We start from the raw sequence: 20,081 nt of genomic DNA, 5'->3' as shown, positions 1-20,081 counted from the left end.
ACATGATAACTCCTTAATAATTGTGTTAAAAATCACAAATAACTTTCACTATTTATCAGATAAAAGTGGGATGAGATATGGTAGGTGAGCAAATTGCCAACCTGTGACGATCTCGGTTTAATCGTACGCTACTCATACACGCAAATGCGTACGATCAAACCCAAGGACTCACGGATAGATATCACAACACAACTCTAGACACAAATAAAATAACATCAGCTTCATATTACAAGCCAGGGGCCTCGAGGTCTAGAATACGGAAGCTCGATAAACACACGAGTCAGCGGAAGCAACAAATATCTGAGTACAGACATAAAACATGGGGTGCCTTAGAGAAGGCTAGCACAAAAGATACAACGATCGAACAAGGCGAGGCCTCCTGCCTGGGAACCTCCTAACTACTCCTGATCATCAGCGGCCTCCACGTAGTAGTAGGCACCGTCGGGGTAGCAGTCGTCGCCGGTGGGGACCTCCATCTCCTGGGCTCCATCATCTGGTCGCAGCAAACGGATCAAGGGGACAAGGGGGAGAAAAGCAACGGTGAGTACTCATCCAAAGTACTCGCAAGACTTACATCAGAACTATGCTAAATATGCATCAGTATCAAAGAAGGGGTTTTATCGGTGGACTGACTACAACAATGCAAGAATAGAGAGAAGGCCTAGTCCTATCAAAGACTAGCATCTTCAGGATCTTGCAGCAATAGACGAAAATAGAACAGGGGTAAAACAATAATAGACATATTGTTGCAGCAATATTAAAGTGAGGTCACGCCTAGAGATCCTCCCTCGACTCCCTGCGAGGAAGCAATCCCGAGGTTAACTAATTCCAGTTAAGTAACAATTGTAGTTGTATAAGATCGGGGCACAACTCCAAGTCGTCCTCTAACCGTGGACACGGCTATCCGAATAGTTAATTTTCATCCCTGCAGGGGTGCACCACATGTCCCGTCACACTCGATAACACTCTGGCCGGACATACTTTTCTGGGTCCTGCCCGGCCTCGGAATATCGACACGTCGCAGCCCCACCTAAGACTAATCAGAGAGGCCAGCCCGTTGGTCTAACTCCTAAGCACAAAGGGTTCGTGGGCCCAGTTCCCCTTCGCGCTCCTGCACGTGGCGTGGGCGGCCGACGTCAGTCCTAGCATCCCTTAATCACAAGAGTGATGCATCTCGGGACCACTCGGGCGCGCGCCGCTACATTGCTGGCATCTAAAAAGCTTCGGCTGATACCGCGACGCCGAGTACCCATAATTCTTCCCGCGTAGCCGGTTAGTGCGAAAAGGTCTCCGACCAACCCAGATCAAATACCCAAATCCATTAAAATTTTAATTAGGCCAACAACACAGTCTCAAGGGAATCCACCCGTCTTACAACTAATCACGAAAGATCCCAGTAACATGATCGAGTAACTGTGTGGTTGTAACATCGAGGGGAATCCGAGGTATCACCCTCGTTGGATTCCGAACGATGTACCCGTCAAGGTGGGCTTAGAGGAATCACCCTCGGGGGTCCCACACTTGAGGGGTTGCACGACAAGGGCATCGTCGGGAATGGTGAAAGAGGAATCACCCTCGATAACCACGACCGACTAACTATACTACAGAGATATCATCAGGAGTACTTAGCGAGGTGTCACCCTCGGTACCCGATAGTATCTCTGTAGCGTCGTACAACTAAGGGGTGTATGTGCTGTGTCAGGGTTGGCTCGTCGATCAAGGATCGAGATTTGAAAACAAGCGGGGCAACTGAACTACGGGGTCAGAGTGGATGACTGCTCCACCTATACTAAGCAGATTTGAAGTTTACGGTACTGAAAATAACAGTTCGTCAAAAATAGGCTATGCATCAGATATAGGAGCTAACTACAACAGTAGCAAAATACTAATGCAAGCAGTAGGAAGAAAGACATAGGCGATATAGGAATGATCAAGGGGGGGTTTGCTTGCCTTGCTGCTCTGCGGCAAAGGACTGATCGGCAGGGTCATAGATGTACCCGGCAGCAGCGTCAGTCTCGGGGTCTACCGGTAAGAAGAGGGGGAAGAAACAATAAATAATAGCAACGGTGTAACACAAGGCATGACATGGCAAGATGCAGGCTAGACATGAGCTAACGCAGCAACATCCGTCATAGACGGGTCGGAAGAATATCTGACGATATTTTCCGGGTCTCGGGCTACTACCGGTCATACTGGAAACGATGGAATGTTCCATGTTTGCTATGCAAGGGACGCGTGACAGACGAACGGACCGTGTATCCGGGTTCGTCTCGTTCTGCTGATCAACTTTCATGTTGAAAATATTTTGATCTGACTTACGAATTATTTAATATTAATTTTTAAAGTTTTATTCAATAATTAGGAATTAAAAACAGATTTAAATAATTTAATAAAAAGCTATTATGACATCAGCATGATGTCATGCTGACATCAACAGTTGACTGGTCAAGTGACCAGCGGGTCCCGAACGTCATAGGCACAAGTTTTAATTAAGACTAAATATTAATTAATCAGATTAATTTAGTGGGGGACCCACGTGTCATACTCTAATTATTCTAATTATCCAATTAATTAATTTAACTAATATATCTATTTATTTATTTAATAAAAACATTAACATTATTTTATTTTTTTAATTATCGCGTGGGGCCTCCGTGTCATAGACAGCGGGTGCGTTGGCCCCACCGGTAAGTGACTTTAGGCCATATACTCATTTTTCTCACAGATACATAATCATGCAATTTATCGTATTCCTCCAAATACCTATATACGCAAATACATACATCGCATCTCATACATACATACATACATACATACATACATACGGCATCTAATACATCTTTTATTTTATTTTCTTTTAACTCTCAACACTCCCATCTCTCTCTCTCTGTTAACACAGTTACAGAGAAGAACTCTGTGCTCTAACTCAACATAGAAGAACAACATCTTCAAATCTTCCTACCGGTCACTACCGTCGACGGATCGGAGTCCCGTTTGCCGGAACGAAACCGGGACGGTGGAGGGAACGCGATGGTGGGAGGAGCCCGAGGAGGGGCTCACCAACGTTGATGAGACGGCCCGGTGAAGCCGGAGTTCGCGGGAAGGCGGAGGTGACGGTGGTGATGGCGCGGTGATGACGGTGGTGATGGCGCGGTGATGACGGTGGTGCCGGTGAGGACGTGCCGGCGAGGTCGTGCCGAGAGGGGCCCCGGTGAGGAGGGCCCCCGAGATGGAGCCGCCGACGGGGGCTCCGGCCGGCGCGGGGGGGGGGGGCGACAGGAGACGAGGTTCCGGGGGTGAGGGCTTCGGCCGGCGATGCTTGCAGGGTGGAGGTGGTGCCGCGGGGGAACAGGGGGCCGACGAGGGAGGGGATCCGGGAGGCGAGGTTGCCGGAGGGAGGAAGTGGGGCTAGTCGGCGGGAGGTTGGGAGGGCCGACGGAAGATCTGGGAGGCGAGGTGGGGTGGTTCGGTGCATGAGAGAAGGAGCCGAGGGGAGGGAAGTCTCTCGGTCTCCAGGGAGGGTTGGTGGGGAATCAGGGGTGTACCGAGAGGGAGGCAGGGGATCGTGGGGTGTCGGTGGGGGGTCTGGTGACCGAGGAGTAGGTGGGGGGGCCCTCGAGGGGTGAGGCTGGCGGGATGGGAGGCGAGCGGGAGGGGGGCTGGCGGCGGCCACTGGGAAACGGGAAGAGGGGTTCGGTCGCTTTAGGGTTTCCCCTGCGGTGAGAGTGGCCTCGCCGGCTGGGCCTATAGGCCTAGTTGGGCCAGGGGGTGGGGGGTTCCATATTCCTTTTTTTTATTTCTTTTCCACTTTACTATTCATTATTATTTAAGTTTCTATATTTATTTTATGCTTTCTTTTATCGTTATTATTTTTAATACTTTCTTTCTATACATATCTTCCTTTAATAGTTAATATGAATTTATAAATATACTTTTCTTTTGTCTTCAATTTCTGAATCCGGATAGAAATTTAATGCGGGTCAACGACGGTAATTCTTGATGATGTGGCATCATTAGCGGGTGATCACTGTAGCTTAATTACAATATTTAGTGTAGCAAAAGTCGAGGATGTCACAATTCTCCCCTACTAACAAGAATTCTCGTCCCGAGAATTAAGAGGTAGAGGGAAAAAGCCCGGGGTATTCATCATGAAGATGATCCTCACGTTCCCAAGTGGCTTCATCTTCAGAGTGATTTGACCACTGCACCTTAAGGAACTTGGTGACCTTGCGACGAGTCTTACGTTCAGCTTGGTCGAGAATGCGGACCGGACACTCTTTATAAGAGAGGTCTTGTTGTAGCTCAAGCATATCGTGGTCCACTGCTCGAATAGGGTCCTTGAAGCAGCAACGGAGCTGAGAAACATGGAAGACATCGTGAACCTAAGAAAGGTTTGCCGGCAGTTCCAATTGATAAGCCACTCTTCCACGCCTTTCGAGAACAGTGAAAGGACCAATATAACGAGGAGCTAACTTGTCCTTGATTCCGAAACGGTGTGCACCTCTCATTGGTGTGACACGAAGATAGGCCTTTTCGCCAGGTTGATAGACCATATCTTGATGATGACGGTCATACTGACTCTTCTGACGAGACTGAGCAGCCTTCAGATTCTCATGAATAATGCGGACTTGATCTTCGGCATGTTGAATAATATCCGGACCGAAGAGTGATCGTTCCCCAGTTTCTGACCAATTCAGAGGAGTTCGACACCTTCGCCCATACAATACTTCGAAAGGGGCCATCTTCAGACTAGCTTGATAGCTATTGTTGTAAGAGAACTCGGCATACGGGAGAGATTCCTCCCATTTCTTATCGAAAGAAATGACACAAGCTCGAAGCATGTCCTCGAGAATTTGGGTGACTCGTTCAACTTGTCCCTAGGATTGAGGATGAAATGCAGTGCTGAAGGACAGATGAGTCCCCATAGCCTTCTGAAAACTTTCCCAGAATTTTGAAGTGAACAAGCTGCCACGGTCCGAACTGATTAGCAACGGAATACCGTGAAGTGAAACAACTCTTGACATATAAAGATCTGCCAGCTCACTAGCATTAATCGTTTCTTTGACGGCCAGGAAATGTGCAACTTTGGACAGTCGATCAATGACGACAAGAATAGCATCATTACCTTTCTGAGATCTGGGGAAACCAGTGACAAAGTCTATTTCAACATGGTCCCATTTCCACTCAGGAATAGAGATAGGTTGCAGAGTTCCAGCAGGCTTTTGGTGTTCTGCTTTGATACGCCGGCATATATCACATTCTGCCACATAGCGTGCAATGTCTTGTTTCATATTGGGCCACCAGAATCTTTGCCGGATGTCTTGGTACATCTTGGTACTACCCGGGTGAATAGACAATGGTGTGTCATGAGCTTCTTCCATCACCTTCCCAGTCATCCTGAGATTTTCCTTCTTATTTGGGACGAATAGGCGACCCTTGAAATACAAGGCGCCATCTTCATCAACAGTGAAAAAGGAGGGTTTACCCTTCGCAATATAGCTCTTAATCATGTCGACATCATCGTCAAAGCCTTGCAGATTCTTTATGGAGCTCACAAGATCTGGTTCAACCACTAGGTTACTGAAGGAACCCTAATTAACAACACGAAGGTTCATCTTTTGACACTCTTCAGGAGGGGGAACAAGGTAACCCTGAGGAATAATGTGGAGGTTCAGCTTACGGAATTCCTCTTGCAGACGATCGTGAACCTTATGAACCTGGAGGTGGTTGCAGTATGACTTGCGACTCAAGGCATCAGCCATTACGTTAGCCTTGCCAGGGGTATATGATATACTACAGTCAAAATCTGCTATACGCTCCATCCATCTTTGTTGACGTAGGTTCAGCTCCGGTTGAGTGAACAAGTACTTCAGACTTTGATGGTCGGTGTAGATTTCACAGCGATTACCGTCAAGGTATTGTCGCCATTCCTTCAATGCATGAATGACTGCGGCAAGCTCGAGATCATGAACTGGGTAGTTCTCTTCATGAGCACGCAGTTGACGTGAAGCATAAGCGATCACCTTGCGATCTTGCATCAAGACACAACCTATTCCTTGACGAGAAGCATCACGGTATATGATGAAATCCCTTTTTGTATCCGGAGGAGCAAGTACTGGAGCGGACGTCAGTTTGTCCTTGAGCGCCTGGAAACTTTCCTCACATTTATCAGTCCACTCATACTTAACACCTTTGTGAAGCAGATTGGTTAAGGGCTTCGCAATCTTGGAGAAGTTCTCGACGAATCGACGGCAATAGCTGGCGAGTCCGAGAAAACTTCTGACCTGCTTGACATTCTTCGGGGGAGTCCAGTCAAGAATAGCTTGAATTCGTTCGGGGTTGACTGCAATACCATCCTTGGAAATCATATGACCAAGGTAAGTCAGTTCTTCTAGCCAGAACTCACATTTGGAATACTTCGCATAGAGTTTATGCCCCCGAAGCTTATCTAGTACAAGACGAAGATGTTCAGCATGCTTTTCTTTGTTCTTCAAAAATACCAGAATATCATCCAGATATACCACGACAAATTTGTCGAGGTAGTCCATGAATATATAATTCATCAATCGAGAGAAGGTTGCCAGTGCATTGGTTAAGCCGAAGGACATGACGGTGTACTCGTATGATCCATATCGAGTAACAAAGGCGGTCTTTGGAATATCCTCCTTGCGAACACAGATCTGGTGGTATCCCAATCTCAAGTCGAGCTTAGAGAAGACGGTGGAACCAGCAAGTTGATCATACAAATCATTTATCCGAGGAAGAGGATATTTGTTTTGAATGGTGGCCTGGTTGATAGGACGGTAGTCTTGAACCAATCGATTTGTCCCATCCTTCTTCTTAACAAAGAGAGAAGGTGCTCCCCAAGCAGAGGAACTCGGACGGATGAAACCCAGACGGAGCGAGTTGTCAATTTCTTGCTTAAGTTCAAAGAGTTCATGTGGTGGCATTTTATAAGGGCGCTTGGCAATAGGAGTGGTACCGGGTACCAAGTCAATGACAAACTCGACAGCTCGAGCAGGGGGAATCCCCGGAAGTTCTTCTGGAAAGACATCTTGGAATTCTCGGACCACTGGAATGTTTTCAATCCCTTCAAGAGGCGACGCATTTAATACATTCAAGGCATATAGCCGTGCCTCAGCATTTCGGACGAGATGAGCATGGTAGCTTACTAATTCATCTGAAGGATGTAAGAGGTGGACGATTTTGGTGGTACAAACGATCGATGTCGTATGAGCTTTCAACCAGTCCATCCCCAGTATGAGATCAATGTTGGATGACTTAAGTAGGATGGGGTTGGCAAGGAATTCTAATCCTTCAATTTCAACTGGAACATGGGGGCAAACCACAGAGGTTCGGCATTCGCCCCCAGGGGTGTTTACCACTATCGGGATGTTCATCTCTTCGCTCCTAATGTCATGCATGTATGCAAAATTTTCCGACATAAAGGAATGCGATGCTCCTGTATCAAACAATACAGAAGCAGGTACTGAGTTAACGAGAAGTGTACCCATCACGGTAGCAGGCTGGTCTTGAGCTTGACCCATATCAATGTTGTTGGCCTGACCACGAACATAAGCAGGCTTAGCGTTGAAGTTGCGGTTCTGGTTGTTGCCACTGCCAGTTGCGGAAAGTGTCAGCTGATTCGGATTCTGCCTGCAGTCTCTAGCACGGTGACCTGGACGGCCACACTTGAAGCACAGCCCGTCCTCGGGACGGGAAGGAGGAACTCGAGGCGGTGGAGCTGGAAGCCTCGGCTGCCTAGGTGGTGGAGGAGGCAGGCGAGGTGCAGCATAGGACGGCCTCGGAGCAGGAGCAGGTGCATGGTACATGTTGTTGGGAATCCAGATCTTCCGCTTCTGTGCAGATGAGCCCGAAGATGAGCCCATGTCACGGTTGCGCTTGCTGCTATCTTTGTATTCCTGCAGACCAGTCTCAACCTGAATAGACTTGTTCACCAGGGTGGCAAAATCAGCATAGTCCTGAACGAGGAGTGTCAGCTTGATATCAGGATGGAGGCCTTCACGGAACTTTTCCTGCCTGCGTGCATCAGTTGCAATGTCTTCTTCAGCATAGCGAGATAAGTCCAGAAATTCCCGCTGATAAGCATCCACAGTCTTGTTGCCCTGGACCAAGTTGCGGAACTCACGCTTGTTCCGGTCCATGAATCCCTGGGGAATGTAGCGAGCACGGAAAGCAGCCTTGAACTCTACCCAAGTGATGATAGTTCCATCGGGCTGAGAGCGCATGTGGCTGTCCCACCATTGAGCAGCGGGACCCTTCAGAAAGTAGGCGGCAAAGTTGACATAGCTCGCCAGGGGCACATTGGCGGACTCAAGCTCGTAAGAAATGTCACGGAGCCAGTCATCAGCATCAAGAGGCTGAGTTGAGCTGCGGTAGATCGCAGGGTTGAGGCGGCAGAAGTCTTGCAGTGTCACGCCTTGTGGTTGGTTCATGTTCGGCCTTTGGAACTGATCCATGAGCCCTTGCCTAAACTGGCGGTTCATCTCAAACTGTTGGATCATCCCCGCCATATACTCAGGAGGCGGGGGTGGTGCATCGTTGGCAGGGGCACGCGGGCGGCCAGCTGGTCTAACCATCCTGTTAAATATTTAACAGGGGTAGTTTAGCTTAAAGTAATTGCAAAGGCATCGCACGCATTCACGAAGTAATCAAGCATAATGAAAGGGAAATGCGATGGATACTCCATAGTAGTTGAGTTCGACATACAGACCCATACATAAGTTCGATTACAGACTAACGATTACAAATTCAAAATTTGGCGATAGCCCGGACGCATTAGATGATACCCTCGACTCACTAGGCGGCGCGCACGCACACGGTGGAAGAGTACCACAACGAGATGTAGCGATAAGGCTACATCAACGTCGGAGAGGACGATCGAATCCTGGTAGCTGGCGGTGATAGAAGGTAGGGACACGACCCTGTGTCCCGTTGTGACTCTGGTGAGGGTACCGCATCCAGTCGAGGAGCTGAGGTCCAAGTGCAGGGGTTCTACCCCCAACATCAGTCCACTCGAGAGCTGATGGTAGCTCTGTCCTGCTCGGCTCGCGGATGCGCATAGGGGGAACCCTCGGGCAGTGTGATGGTTGCAGCTCTGTCAACGCGTCGTAAAGACGAGCGTGCGTAGCATACAGCTCCACAGTCAGAGCTCGGAAAGCACGATCCAGTGCCTCAGTGTACTGCACGAGAAACTGCGCATCGTAGCGACACGTCACGTAGGGGGCACAGACAACGACGTAGGAACGGTCGCTGCGCTCCCGAACGTCAGAAGCGTAGGCAGTGAGATCAGACCCAGTCTCATCCCCAGCAGGAGCATGCGGGATGTATCTGAAAGGGCTCACCTCCAGGTGAGGGTACGCTCCACGGAGACGGGTGATGGCGATGTAAGCCGCATCATGGACGGCCATCTCGACCGACACTCCAATACCACAGAAGACGTGGCGCTCGAGGGTCTCGCCTCCCCTCTGGTCGAAGATGCGAACCTCAGCCTGGTACTGGTACTGGTTGTACTCGCGGAAATCCTCGAACACAGTGTACTCGGGGTACCAGCGATATCCCAGCCTGGTGAGGAGGTCGACCAAAATGGCCGGGAACCCAGTCGTCTCAGTGGCCTGTGTCAGGCGCACGTGCTGTCTTGCGGGATGCATCTGAAAATAAGATTGACGGATGTCAAATGACAGTGTGTGTAATATATATTCAGGAGAAAGAGTAGATAGTCCAGCGCTCCGGGTCGATGTGATTCGAGAACCTAATGTTAGAGTTAGTAAAATCTTTGACCCGAAAGAGAAGAGAGAGTAGAGCCCAGAGTATAGGAAAGGAGTAAAAGATACTAATACCACCCAATTGAGATGTGGGCCCGTAAGCCACAACATCAGTGTTAGTAAACTTTTTTTAAACACTAGACTCAGCTTCGGCCAAGGAGTTGGAAAGGGGACTACCTACAGGCAGTCGGCTCTTATACCAACTTGTGACGCCCTCGGTTTAATCGTACGCTAATCATACACGCAAATGCGTACGATCAACCCCAAGGACTCACGGGTAGATATCACAACACAACTCTAGACACAAATAAAATAACATCAGCTTCATATTACAAGCCAGGGGCCTCGAGGGCTAGAATACGGAAGCTCAATAAACACACGAGTCAGCGGAAGCAACAAATATCTGAGTACAGACATAAAACATGGGGTGCCTTAGAGAAGGCTAGCACAAAAGATACAACGACCGAACGAGGCGAGGCCTCCTGCCTGGGAACCTCCTAACTACTCCTGATCATCAGCGGCCTCCACGTAGTAGTAGGCACCGTCGGGGTAGCAGTCGTCGCCGGCGGGGACCTCCATCTCCTGGGCTCCATCATCTGGTCGCAGCAAACGGATCAAGGGGACAAGGGGGCAGCAAAGCAGCGGTGAGTACTCATCCAAAGTACTCGCAAGACTTACATCAGAACTATGCTAAATATGCATCGGTATCAAAGAAGGGGTTTTATCGGTGGACTGATTGCAGCAATGCAAGAATAGAGAGAAGGCCTAGTCCTATTGAAGACTAGCATCTTCAGGGTCTTGCAGCAATAGACGAGAGTAGAACAGGAGTAAAATAATAATAGACATATTGTTGCAGCAATATTAAAGTGAGGTCACGCCTAGAGATCCTCCCTCGACTCCCTGCGAGGAAGCAATCCCGAGGCAAACTAATTCCAGTTAAGTAACAATTGTAGTTGTATAAGATCGGGGCACAACTCCAAGTCGTCCTGTAACCGTGGACACGGCTATCCGAATAGTTAATTTTCATCCCTGTACGGGTGCACCACATGTCCCGTCACGCTCGATAACACTCTGGCCGGACATACTTTTCTGGGTCCTGCCCAGCCTCGGAATATCGACACGTCGCAGCCCCACCTAAGACTAATCAGAGAGGCCAGCCCGTCGGTCTAACTACTAAGCACAAAGGGTTCGTGGGCCCAGTTCCCCTTCACGCTCCTGAACGTGGCGTGGGCGGCCGACGTCAGTCCTAGCATCCCTTAATCACAAGAGCGATGCATCTCGGGACCACTCGGGCGCGCGCCGCTACATTGCTGGCATCTGAAAAGCTTCGGCTAATACCGCGACGCCGAGTACCCATAATTCTTCCCGCGTAGCCGGTTAGTGCGAAAAGGTCTCCGACCAACCCAGATCAAATACCCAAATCCATTAACATTTTAATTAGGCCAACAAGACAGTCTCACGGGAATCCACCCGTCTTACAACTAATCACGAAAGATCCCAGTAACATGGTCGAGTAACTATGTGGTTGTAACATCGGGGGGAATCCGATGTGTCACCCTCGTTGGATTCCGAACGATGTACCCGTCAAGGTGGGCTTAGAGGAATCACCCTCGGGGGTCCCACACTTGAGGGGTTGCATGACAGGGGCTTCGTCGGGAATGGTGAAAGAGGAATCACCCTCGATAACCACGACCGACTAGCTATACTACACAGATATCATCAGGAGTACTTATCGAGGTGTCACCCTTGGTACCCGATAGTATCTCTGTAGCGTCGTACAACTAAGGGGGTGTATGTGCTGTGTCAGGGCTGGCTCGTCGATCAGGGATCGAGATTTGAAAACAAGCGGGGCAACTGAACTACGGGGTCAGAGGGGATGACTGCTCCACCTATACTAAGCAGATTTGAAGTTTACGGTACTGAAAATAACAGTTTGTCAAAAATAGGCTATGCATCAGATATAGGAGCTAACTACAACAGTAGCAAAATACTAATGCAAGCAGTAGGAAGAAAGACATAGGCGATATAGGAATGATCAAGGGGGGGTTTGCTTGCCTTGCTGCTCTGCGGCAAAGGACTGATCGGCAGGGTCGTAGATGTACCCGGCAGCAGCGTCAGTCTCGGGGTCTACCGGTAAGAAGAGGGGGAAGAAACAATAAATAATAGCAACGGTGTAACACAAGGCATGACATGGCAAGATGCAGGCTAGACATGAGCTAACGCAGCAACATCCGTCATAGACGGGTCGGAAGAATATCTGACGATATTTTCCGGGTCTCGGGCTACTACCGGTCATACTGGAAACGATGGAATGTTCCATGTTTGCTATGCTAGAGACGCGTGACAGACGAACGGGCCGTGTATTCGGGTTCGTCTTGTTCTGCTGATCAACTTTCATGTTGAAAATATTTTGATCTGACTTACGGATTATTTAATATTAATTTTTAAAGTTTTATTCAATAATTAGGAATTAAAAACAGATTTAAATAATTTAATAAAAAGCTATTATGACATCAGCATGATGTCATGCTGACATCAACAGTTGACTGGTCAACTGACCAGCGGGTCCCGAACGTCATAGGCACAAGTTTTAATTAAGATTAAATATTAATTAATCCAATTAATTTAGTAGGGGACCCACGTGTCATACTCTAATTATTCTAATTATCCAATTAATTAATTTAACTAATATATCTATTTATTTATTTAATAGAAACATTAACATTATTTTATTTTTTCAATTATGGCGTGGGGCCTCCATGTCTTAGACAGCGGTTGCGTTGGCCCCACCGGTAAGTGACTTTAGGCCATATACTCATTTTTCTCATAGATACATAATCATGCAATTTATCGTATTCCTCCAAATACCTATATACGCAAATACATACATCGCATCTCATACATACATACATACATACATACATACGGCATCTAATACATCTTTTATTTTATTTTCTTTTAACTCTCAACACTCCCATCTCTCTCTCTCTCTGTTAACACAGTTACAAAGAAGAAATGTGTGCTCTAACTCAACATAGAAGAACAACATCTTCAAATCTTCCTACCGGTCACTACCGTCGACAGATCGGAGTCCCGTTTGCCGGAACGGAACCGGGACGGTGGGGGGAACGCGATGGTGGGAGGAGCCCGAGGAGGGGTTCACCAACGTTGATGAGACTGCCCGGTGAAGCTGGAGTTCGCGGGAAGGCGGAGGTGACGGTGGTGATGGCGCGGTGATGACGGTGGTGCCGGTGAGGACGTGCCGGCGAGGTCGTGCCGAGAGGGGCCCGGTGAGGAGGGCCCCCGGGATGGAGCCGCCGACGAGGGCTCCGGCCGACGCGGGGGAGCGACGGGAGACGAGGTTCCGGGGGGTGAGGGCTTCGGCCGGCGATGCTTGCAGGGTGGAGGTGGTGCCGCGGGGGAACAGGGGGCCGACGAGGGAGGGGATCCGGGAGGCGAGGTCGTCGGAGGGAGGAAGTGGGGCTGGTCGGCGGGAGGTTGGGAGGGCCGACGGAAGATCTGGGAGGCGAGGTGGGGTGGTTCGGTGCGTGAGAGAAGGAGCTGAGGGGAGGGAAGTCTCTTGGTCTCCAGGGAGGGGTTAGTGGGGAATCGGGGGTGTACCGAGAGGGAGGCAGGGGATCGTAGGGTGTCGGTGGGGGGTCTGGTGACCGAGGAGTAGGTGGGGGGCCCTCGAGGGGTGAGGCTGGCGGGATGGGAGGCGAGCGGGAGGGGGGCTGGCGGCGGCCACTGGGAAACGGGAGGAGGGGTTCGGTCGCTTTAGGGTTTCCCCTGCGGTGAGAGTGGCCTGGCCGTTGGGCCTATAGGCCTAGTTGGGCCAGGGGGTGGGGGTTCCTTTTTCCTTTTTCTTTTTTTTTGTTTTTTTTATTTCTTTCCACTTTACTATTCATTATTATTTAAGTTTATATATTTCTTTTATGCTTTCTTTTATCGTTATTATTTTTAATACTTTCTTTCTATACATATCTTCCTTTAATAGTTAATATGAATTTATAAATATACTTTTCTTTTGTTTTCAATTTCTGAATCCGGATAGAAATTTAATGCGGGTCAACGACGGTAATTCTCGATGATGTGGCATCATTAGCGGGTGATCACTGTAGCTTAATTACAATATTTACTGTAGCAAAAGTCGAGGATCTCACACAACCACTTCAAAGTCATCTTTCCAATCTTAATCTAGTGAGTCATCCGAATGACACCTAGGGCAGCCCTAGAAATTACAGTACGGCAATATCATATAATTTTTATCATTCTAAGCTATTATTTGTAGAGTTATTACCTCAATGTCACTACGGGTCTTTAGAAGTTATACTAGACATGCATCATATAATCTCAATGATTCCAAAAGATTTAGTCCAACATAAAGAAACTTCATAAATGAGCAAATTCAGTTCTCCACAAAGAGAATAGAAGGGGATGCATCAAACCCCATTAACAAAACCCATGATCAGAATCATCATTGGAAAGTTTTATGATGAGGAGAGAGAGGGAGAGGGAGAGGGAGAGGGAGAGAGGGAGAGAGAGGGAGGGAGGGAGAGAGAGAGAGGGAGAGAGCTACTAGTACATATCCTCGACCATGAGGGATGACTAGTCGAGCATCACTGTAAGAAAATAGTAAGAGTTGTTGGTGATAGTGATGGAGATGGTGAAGATGTCCTCGACAATGTTCCCGCGCCACTAGAGGAGAGGGGGAAGGAGGCACCTACTTCTGCTTCCTCCTTGGCCTTCTCCCCTAGATAGAAGGGTGTTTTCTTGTCTAGATTTTGTGGCTTGGAGGGGAAAGCCTCCCCGGGATTGGACCTGACACTCAAGGATTCTTTATAGTTCAGTGGAATGTGAGTCCCCTTCGCCTTAAAATAGGCCACGAGATATCCGAGAAGGCTAAAATTCGAAAACATATATTAGGGAAGTTTAGAAATTTCCGTGGAAAGTTAGCTTCCAAAGTACGCCTCACTCAGAGTTGCAAAAGTATTTCTTTCGAACTTTATTTCAGCCAACAAAAATTGTCTCTACAACACCAAAATAATAGGAACTATCCTTGTCATAGGATTAATATGTTTGTCCAATAAAATTAATAACAAATTGTTTCAAAATCCTATATAAATTATGTGAATATAGCATGAATACTTATAAAATTATAGATACGTTTGAGACGTATCACTATGGAGACAGCCCATGACTCTCGTTGATGCTTGGTGTCAGTACAGACAACAAGGCTTTAGGGGATCACAACAACATCAGCCACCATCACTTTGACAACAACCCTGGAAAAATGACATGCTCCTTTGTCCCATAAAACCGAATTACCAAAGTCTTCAACTGCACCCTGAATAGGCTGCAACTTCTAGAGATCAACTCGAAAGGTAAGCATGGCAAACCAACAAACTTGGTTATATGTAGAGCTCCTGTGGTGATACCCTCATTATGCTTGACAAAACTAGTATGGTGATGGTTGAAATTATGAGTACTATGATGGACTAGCCAATCTCTATCCGCAAAAGAATCTAGTTGCACATAACCTTGACTAAGTGGGAATCTAGTATGGCGAAGCTTTATAGAAAGGCACGCATCGGGGAAAAGGCACCTGAATATCCGACGAAGGGGTGATTGTGGCGATTGCCAAATCTTCATGCTTCATGGGGAGGTTGAAGTTGGTGTGTTACCTATGGAGTTATGGCCGGCCCTCAACTTCAACAACATTTTACTCCCCGAGGAGAAAAGACAATGAATCGACAAGGAAGTTCACCATGACAAGATCTAACATCGAGGAGCTCGAGCAACTGTTGCGGAGGCATGGAGGACGGACCGGAGTACGCGTGGGTTGTGGAGGAGATGAGGACGGAAGGGTTGGCTGGGAAATAACACTTGTCAATGCAGGCGAGGAGATAAAAGGAACGAAGCAAACGTCATATCACCCAATTCCTTGGCAGATAATTACTTGCCAAAATATAATTAGAAAAATCACCAATCACATAACTTTCCAATGAATCTTCATTTATACCATTTAAGCCAGGCGTCAGAGCGGCATTTAAATCCAAAGTAAGTAAATACATGTGTGGTAATCGTAATTGCAAGCTGACGAAGAAACATCGGATACGTCCAAATCTAAGGGATCATAATTAATAAGATAATGGTAACCTCTGCACTTTTGAAACCCAATCGGTTTTCATTTATTTCCTATTAGTTTGATTATAAAAAATCCTTAGAGCGAAATAAATCACAATCTCTTTTTATATATCCAATATTGAAACATTGGTGGCACCTAATCGTGTTGTAGCAATTTTATCGGGGTTGGACAGAAATGAGACATCTGGGGCATTTCGAACGAGTGTGCCTATTATCCGAACCAGTATCATACCTAGGCCAGTTTTTAACCTCGGCATTTTCTAACCCATCCCAATCAAGTCAATCAAAGACTTATATGGCTTCTATGCAAATGGGCTTTCAAGGGGAACCCATAAGACTATTCCAAACAAGCAAAACATTTAATCTCACAGTGTGGGAGCTATATCTCGCATTCAGCGAGACAGAAGGATGAAGGATCCCTCGCCATAAGATTCCATAATAACGGGCCGGCCAGCAAGACGGAAGGATCCCTCGACTTAAGAGTCCATAGTGACGGGCCGACCAGTGAGATGGAAGGATCCCTTGCCTTGAGAGTCCATAGTAACGTGCTTGCCTGTTAGCGCATCTTTAAGAGAAAAAAAAGGGAGATCGATGTTTAGCGAAGCTAACTATTGGGTGAGCACAGGGTTTGTGTTGGATACTAGCGTGCGACCTACTTAAAAGGAAAACTGCTGGTTTTCTAGGACGTGGACTTTTGACTCTAGAGAGCATGTGCTCCCTAATGAACAGTAAAATCAAAATAAATATTAAATAAGTTTTAAAAATTCTGATTTTTTTTGTAGATGTTCATATTAGCATGGCAAGTGTGCTTGCAATTTTCATGCCATATGGTATAGCGATGCTTCGTTGGTGAAAAAAAACAAAATTAATGTAACATTTGGAGGTAACATTTGACGCTCGACCTGTTCATTTTGCACAGTCCAAAACACTTAAGTTTTTCACTTGTAAATTTGCATGTGCCATTTCAGTGTGACAACGAACACATCCTTTTTTCAAATATTTTTGACATTTGTAAAATACATTTTTACTACGCAGGAGCATATGCTCCGTGGAGGCAAATTGAATATACGGGTTTTCCATTGCTTTTTTGGTGGTGGTGGGAGGTTGTTTTCCTTTGTTCTTTATTGGTTACTGTACATTTATTTCTCCATTTTACTAGGTTTTATTTCTTTTACATTCTTTTTCTTGTGTTTTCTTTATTACTATTCCCGGTTCCAATTAATTTTTTTTTTCTTCATTGTTTTACTTTGGTTTTGTTTGTCATTTTTTCATTTTTCATTGATTTTTCTTGTTTTCTCTACACATTAGGTCTCTTTAACATTTTAAAATAAAAATTTAAGATTTTCGAATGCATGGCCAACATTTTTCTATAAACACTTAATATTTCTCAAATACAATTTAAATATTTTTTGAATACATGGTCAACATGTTTTCCATACACATTTAACATTTTCTAAATACATATTTACGTTTTTTAATACATGACCAAACATTTAACATTTTCAAAATGCTTGGTTGACACTTTCACACACTTGGTCAATATTTTATAAATGTTTTATGAACATTTCAGAACACATGATAAAAAATCTATGATTTTTTAATACATGGTTAATATTTTTTCTATACACATTCAACATTTTTGAAATTCTTTATTAATATTTTTCAAATTCAAGTTCAATATTTTTCAAATGATTGATAATCATTTTTCAAATACTTGTTCAACAATTTTTCAGATGCTTGGTTAACATTTTTATATACATTATCAATATTTTTCAAGATTTTTCAATGTATACTCAATAATTTTTCTATTCACATTTAATAGTTTCCAAAATACTAATTAATATTTTCGAAATAGTTGTTCAATATTATTTCAAATGCTTGATAAACATTTTTAAAATACATGATCATTTGTTTCATAATCATTTTTAATGCATTTTCTGTATATGTGATAATCATTTTATCCATAGACATTAAACATTTTTAAATGCTTAACCTATATTTACAATATTTGAATATATAAACAAGAGTAAAAAAAAGGAAAGCAAAATGTGAAAACAGAATACGTGAAAAAAAAGAGGGTGGTGTTCCCGGGCGCCTGGGCACCTTTCTGAAAACAGAATACTCGTTTGTCTCGCGTGATACGAGATATAGGGGTGCCTATCTCTCAGGAGCGGCATGGAATTGTGAGGTGGGTTGAACATGGGCCGGAGCTGAAGTTGGGCCTAGAAATTCAACGATGTGTCAACTGCCTTTCCTGAATTGCCTAAAAAAAAAAAGCTGCCTTTCCTGAAACAAGTTATCACTGCTTCGCATAAGCATGCAAGCGACCGATCGGGGGTTGGGAACATTGGTGTTTCTAGACGGGATTTTCTGGTTTCCAATCTTCTAGAAGGTTCCTGAACCGGGTTTCTCTTTTTTAGTTTTTTTTTCTGTTTCTCTTCTTTTTCGTTTTGTTCTTGTTTTTCCATTTCTTTCTTTTTTTATTTTTATTTTTCACTTTCGCTTTTTTTCATTTGCAAAATTACTTTCGGTTTTCAACTAATTTTGCGGTATTTAGAAAATGTTTTAATTTTTCAAAAAAAAAATACATTTTTAGACAATGTTTCTGTTTTAAAAAATAGAAATTCCAAAAAGTTTAGAGTTTCAAAATTGTTTTGCTTCTTTTTCTAAAATGTTCATAAATTCAGAAAAAATAGAATGTCCAAAAATGTTCTTATTTTTCATTTTTCTGCACAGACTAAAAGGTTCAATGATTTAAATAATCATGCTTTGAGATTTGTTCACAAATTCAAAAAATATTCGGAAACTTCAAAAAATGTTTCCATCGGAAAATCCGCTAGGAAGGATGGGAAGAAAAAGAGTCAAAACATAGCTAAGGACATTTCTGAAGATATGAGGGCATGCTATGAAACACCCGATGAAGATGAGACTCTCAAGCAGAGGAAACATAGATGGCAGCTCTATAATTTGAAACTTGTCAGGATCTATCTATTCTTGTTTTTCCAATCGATCTCTATCCTTTTCTTTTTCACATACAATATGTATCTTCCATTCTCCGATCCGTAGCCTACCTAGTGCTCTTACTTCACCCGATCAATCACTAGAGCCGCCAGCAAGCTTCTCATGTTAATGTGTAGCCGTTCGGTCATAGTTGGGAGATATCAAATGCCCCATCGCAAGCCCCCACATGGCCATGTCGGGAGGCAGGAAGCTGATTTTTCTGAAAAACTATGGCACTAAGCCTATCAAAGACCGCGATTGCATGAAGAAGGTGAGTCCATATCTGCCTTGTGCATTTTTTGTCATGATAATTGATACAAATTTAGAAATAATTCTATATTACGTCTCCATTGTTCCAACAGAGTGATTGCTAATCGTTTGACAGTGTATGGGTATATTAACTAGGATTCATCTTTTGTGAGCGCAGCATGATAATCAATAAGATCTTATCGAGTTGCTCCGATAGCACTATAGCTTTGCTTTGAATCACTAATCTCTTCTTTAAATTTCATCACCTTCATGTACAAATTATTTTACATGGATATTCCTTTTGGATGAAATCTAAGAGTTTATTTATAACATTTCATATGTACATACATTGATTCGTCTTTTGATATTTATTTTCTAGGGCCCCGAGTTATAGTTTTGTCCTGGCCTCAGAAATTTCAGTACCGGCCCTGGTAGAAGCACAAATCATGTTTCTCGTGGAAGCAAAATTTGTGCCTCCATGAGAAGCAGGAGTTGTGCTTTTGAATTTTTCGAGCAGCGCAATTGTGCTTCTCCTGAAAGGACATGTTGTGTCTTGAGGAAAAGCACTACTTTTTGAAGAAAAAAAGTCCCTGCAAGGTATACCTCGTATTATGAAGACTAAAAAGTTATATCATGCATGTATTGCCAGTAATCTTCTCTAGGTGGCAATTATGGAGAAGAATAACCAATGACGAATCGAGCACCTTTCTGATCATAAGAGATGCAAATTATAAGTTGTTCAATGATGTTAGTCATCTTTCCTAGAAGATAAAAACGGTGCCATGCCGCAGATGGAACAATCACATTAACTCGTTATACTTTCTTTCCTTGAAGCGCCATGTGGTCAGAATAGAGCAGAAAAGAAAATACGAACGCCCACGGTCAATAAGTATGTTTAGT

Source organism: Hordeum vulgare, chromosome 4H (assembly GCF_904849725.1).
Source record: "Hordeum vulgare subsp. vulgare chromosome 4H, MorexV3_pseudomolecules_assembly, whole genome shotgun sequence".
NCBI lineage: Eukaryota > Viridiplantae > Streptophyta > Magnoliopsida > Poales > Poaceae > Hordeum > Hordeum vulgare.
This window is presented reverse-complemented; position numbering follows the sequence as displayed.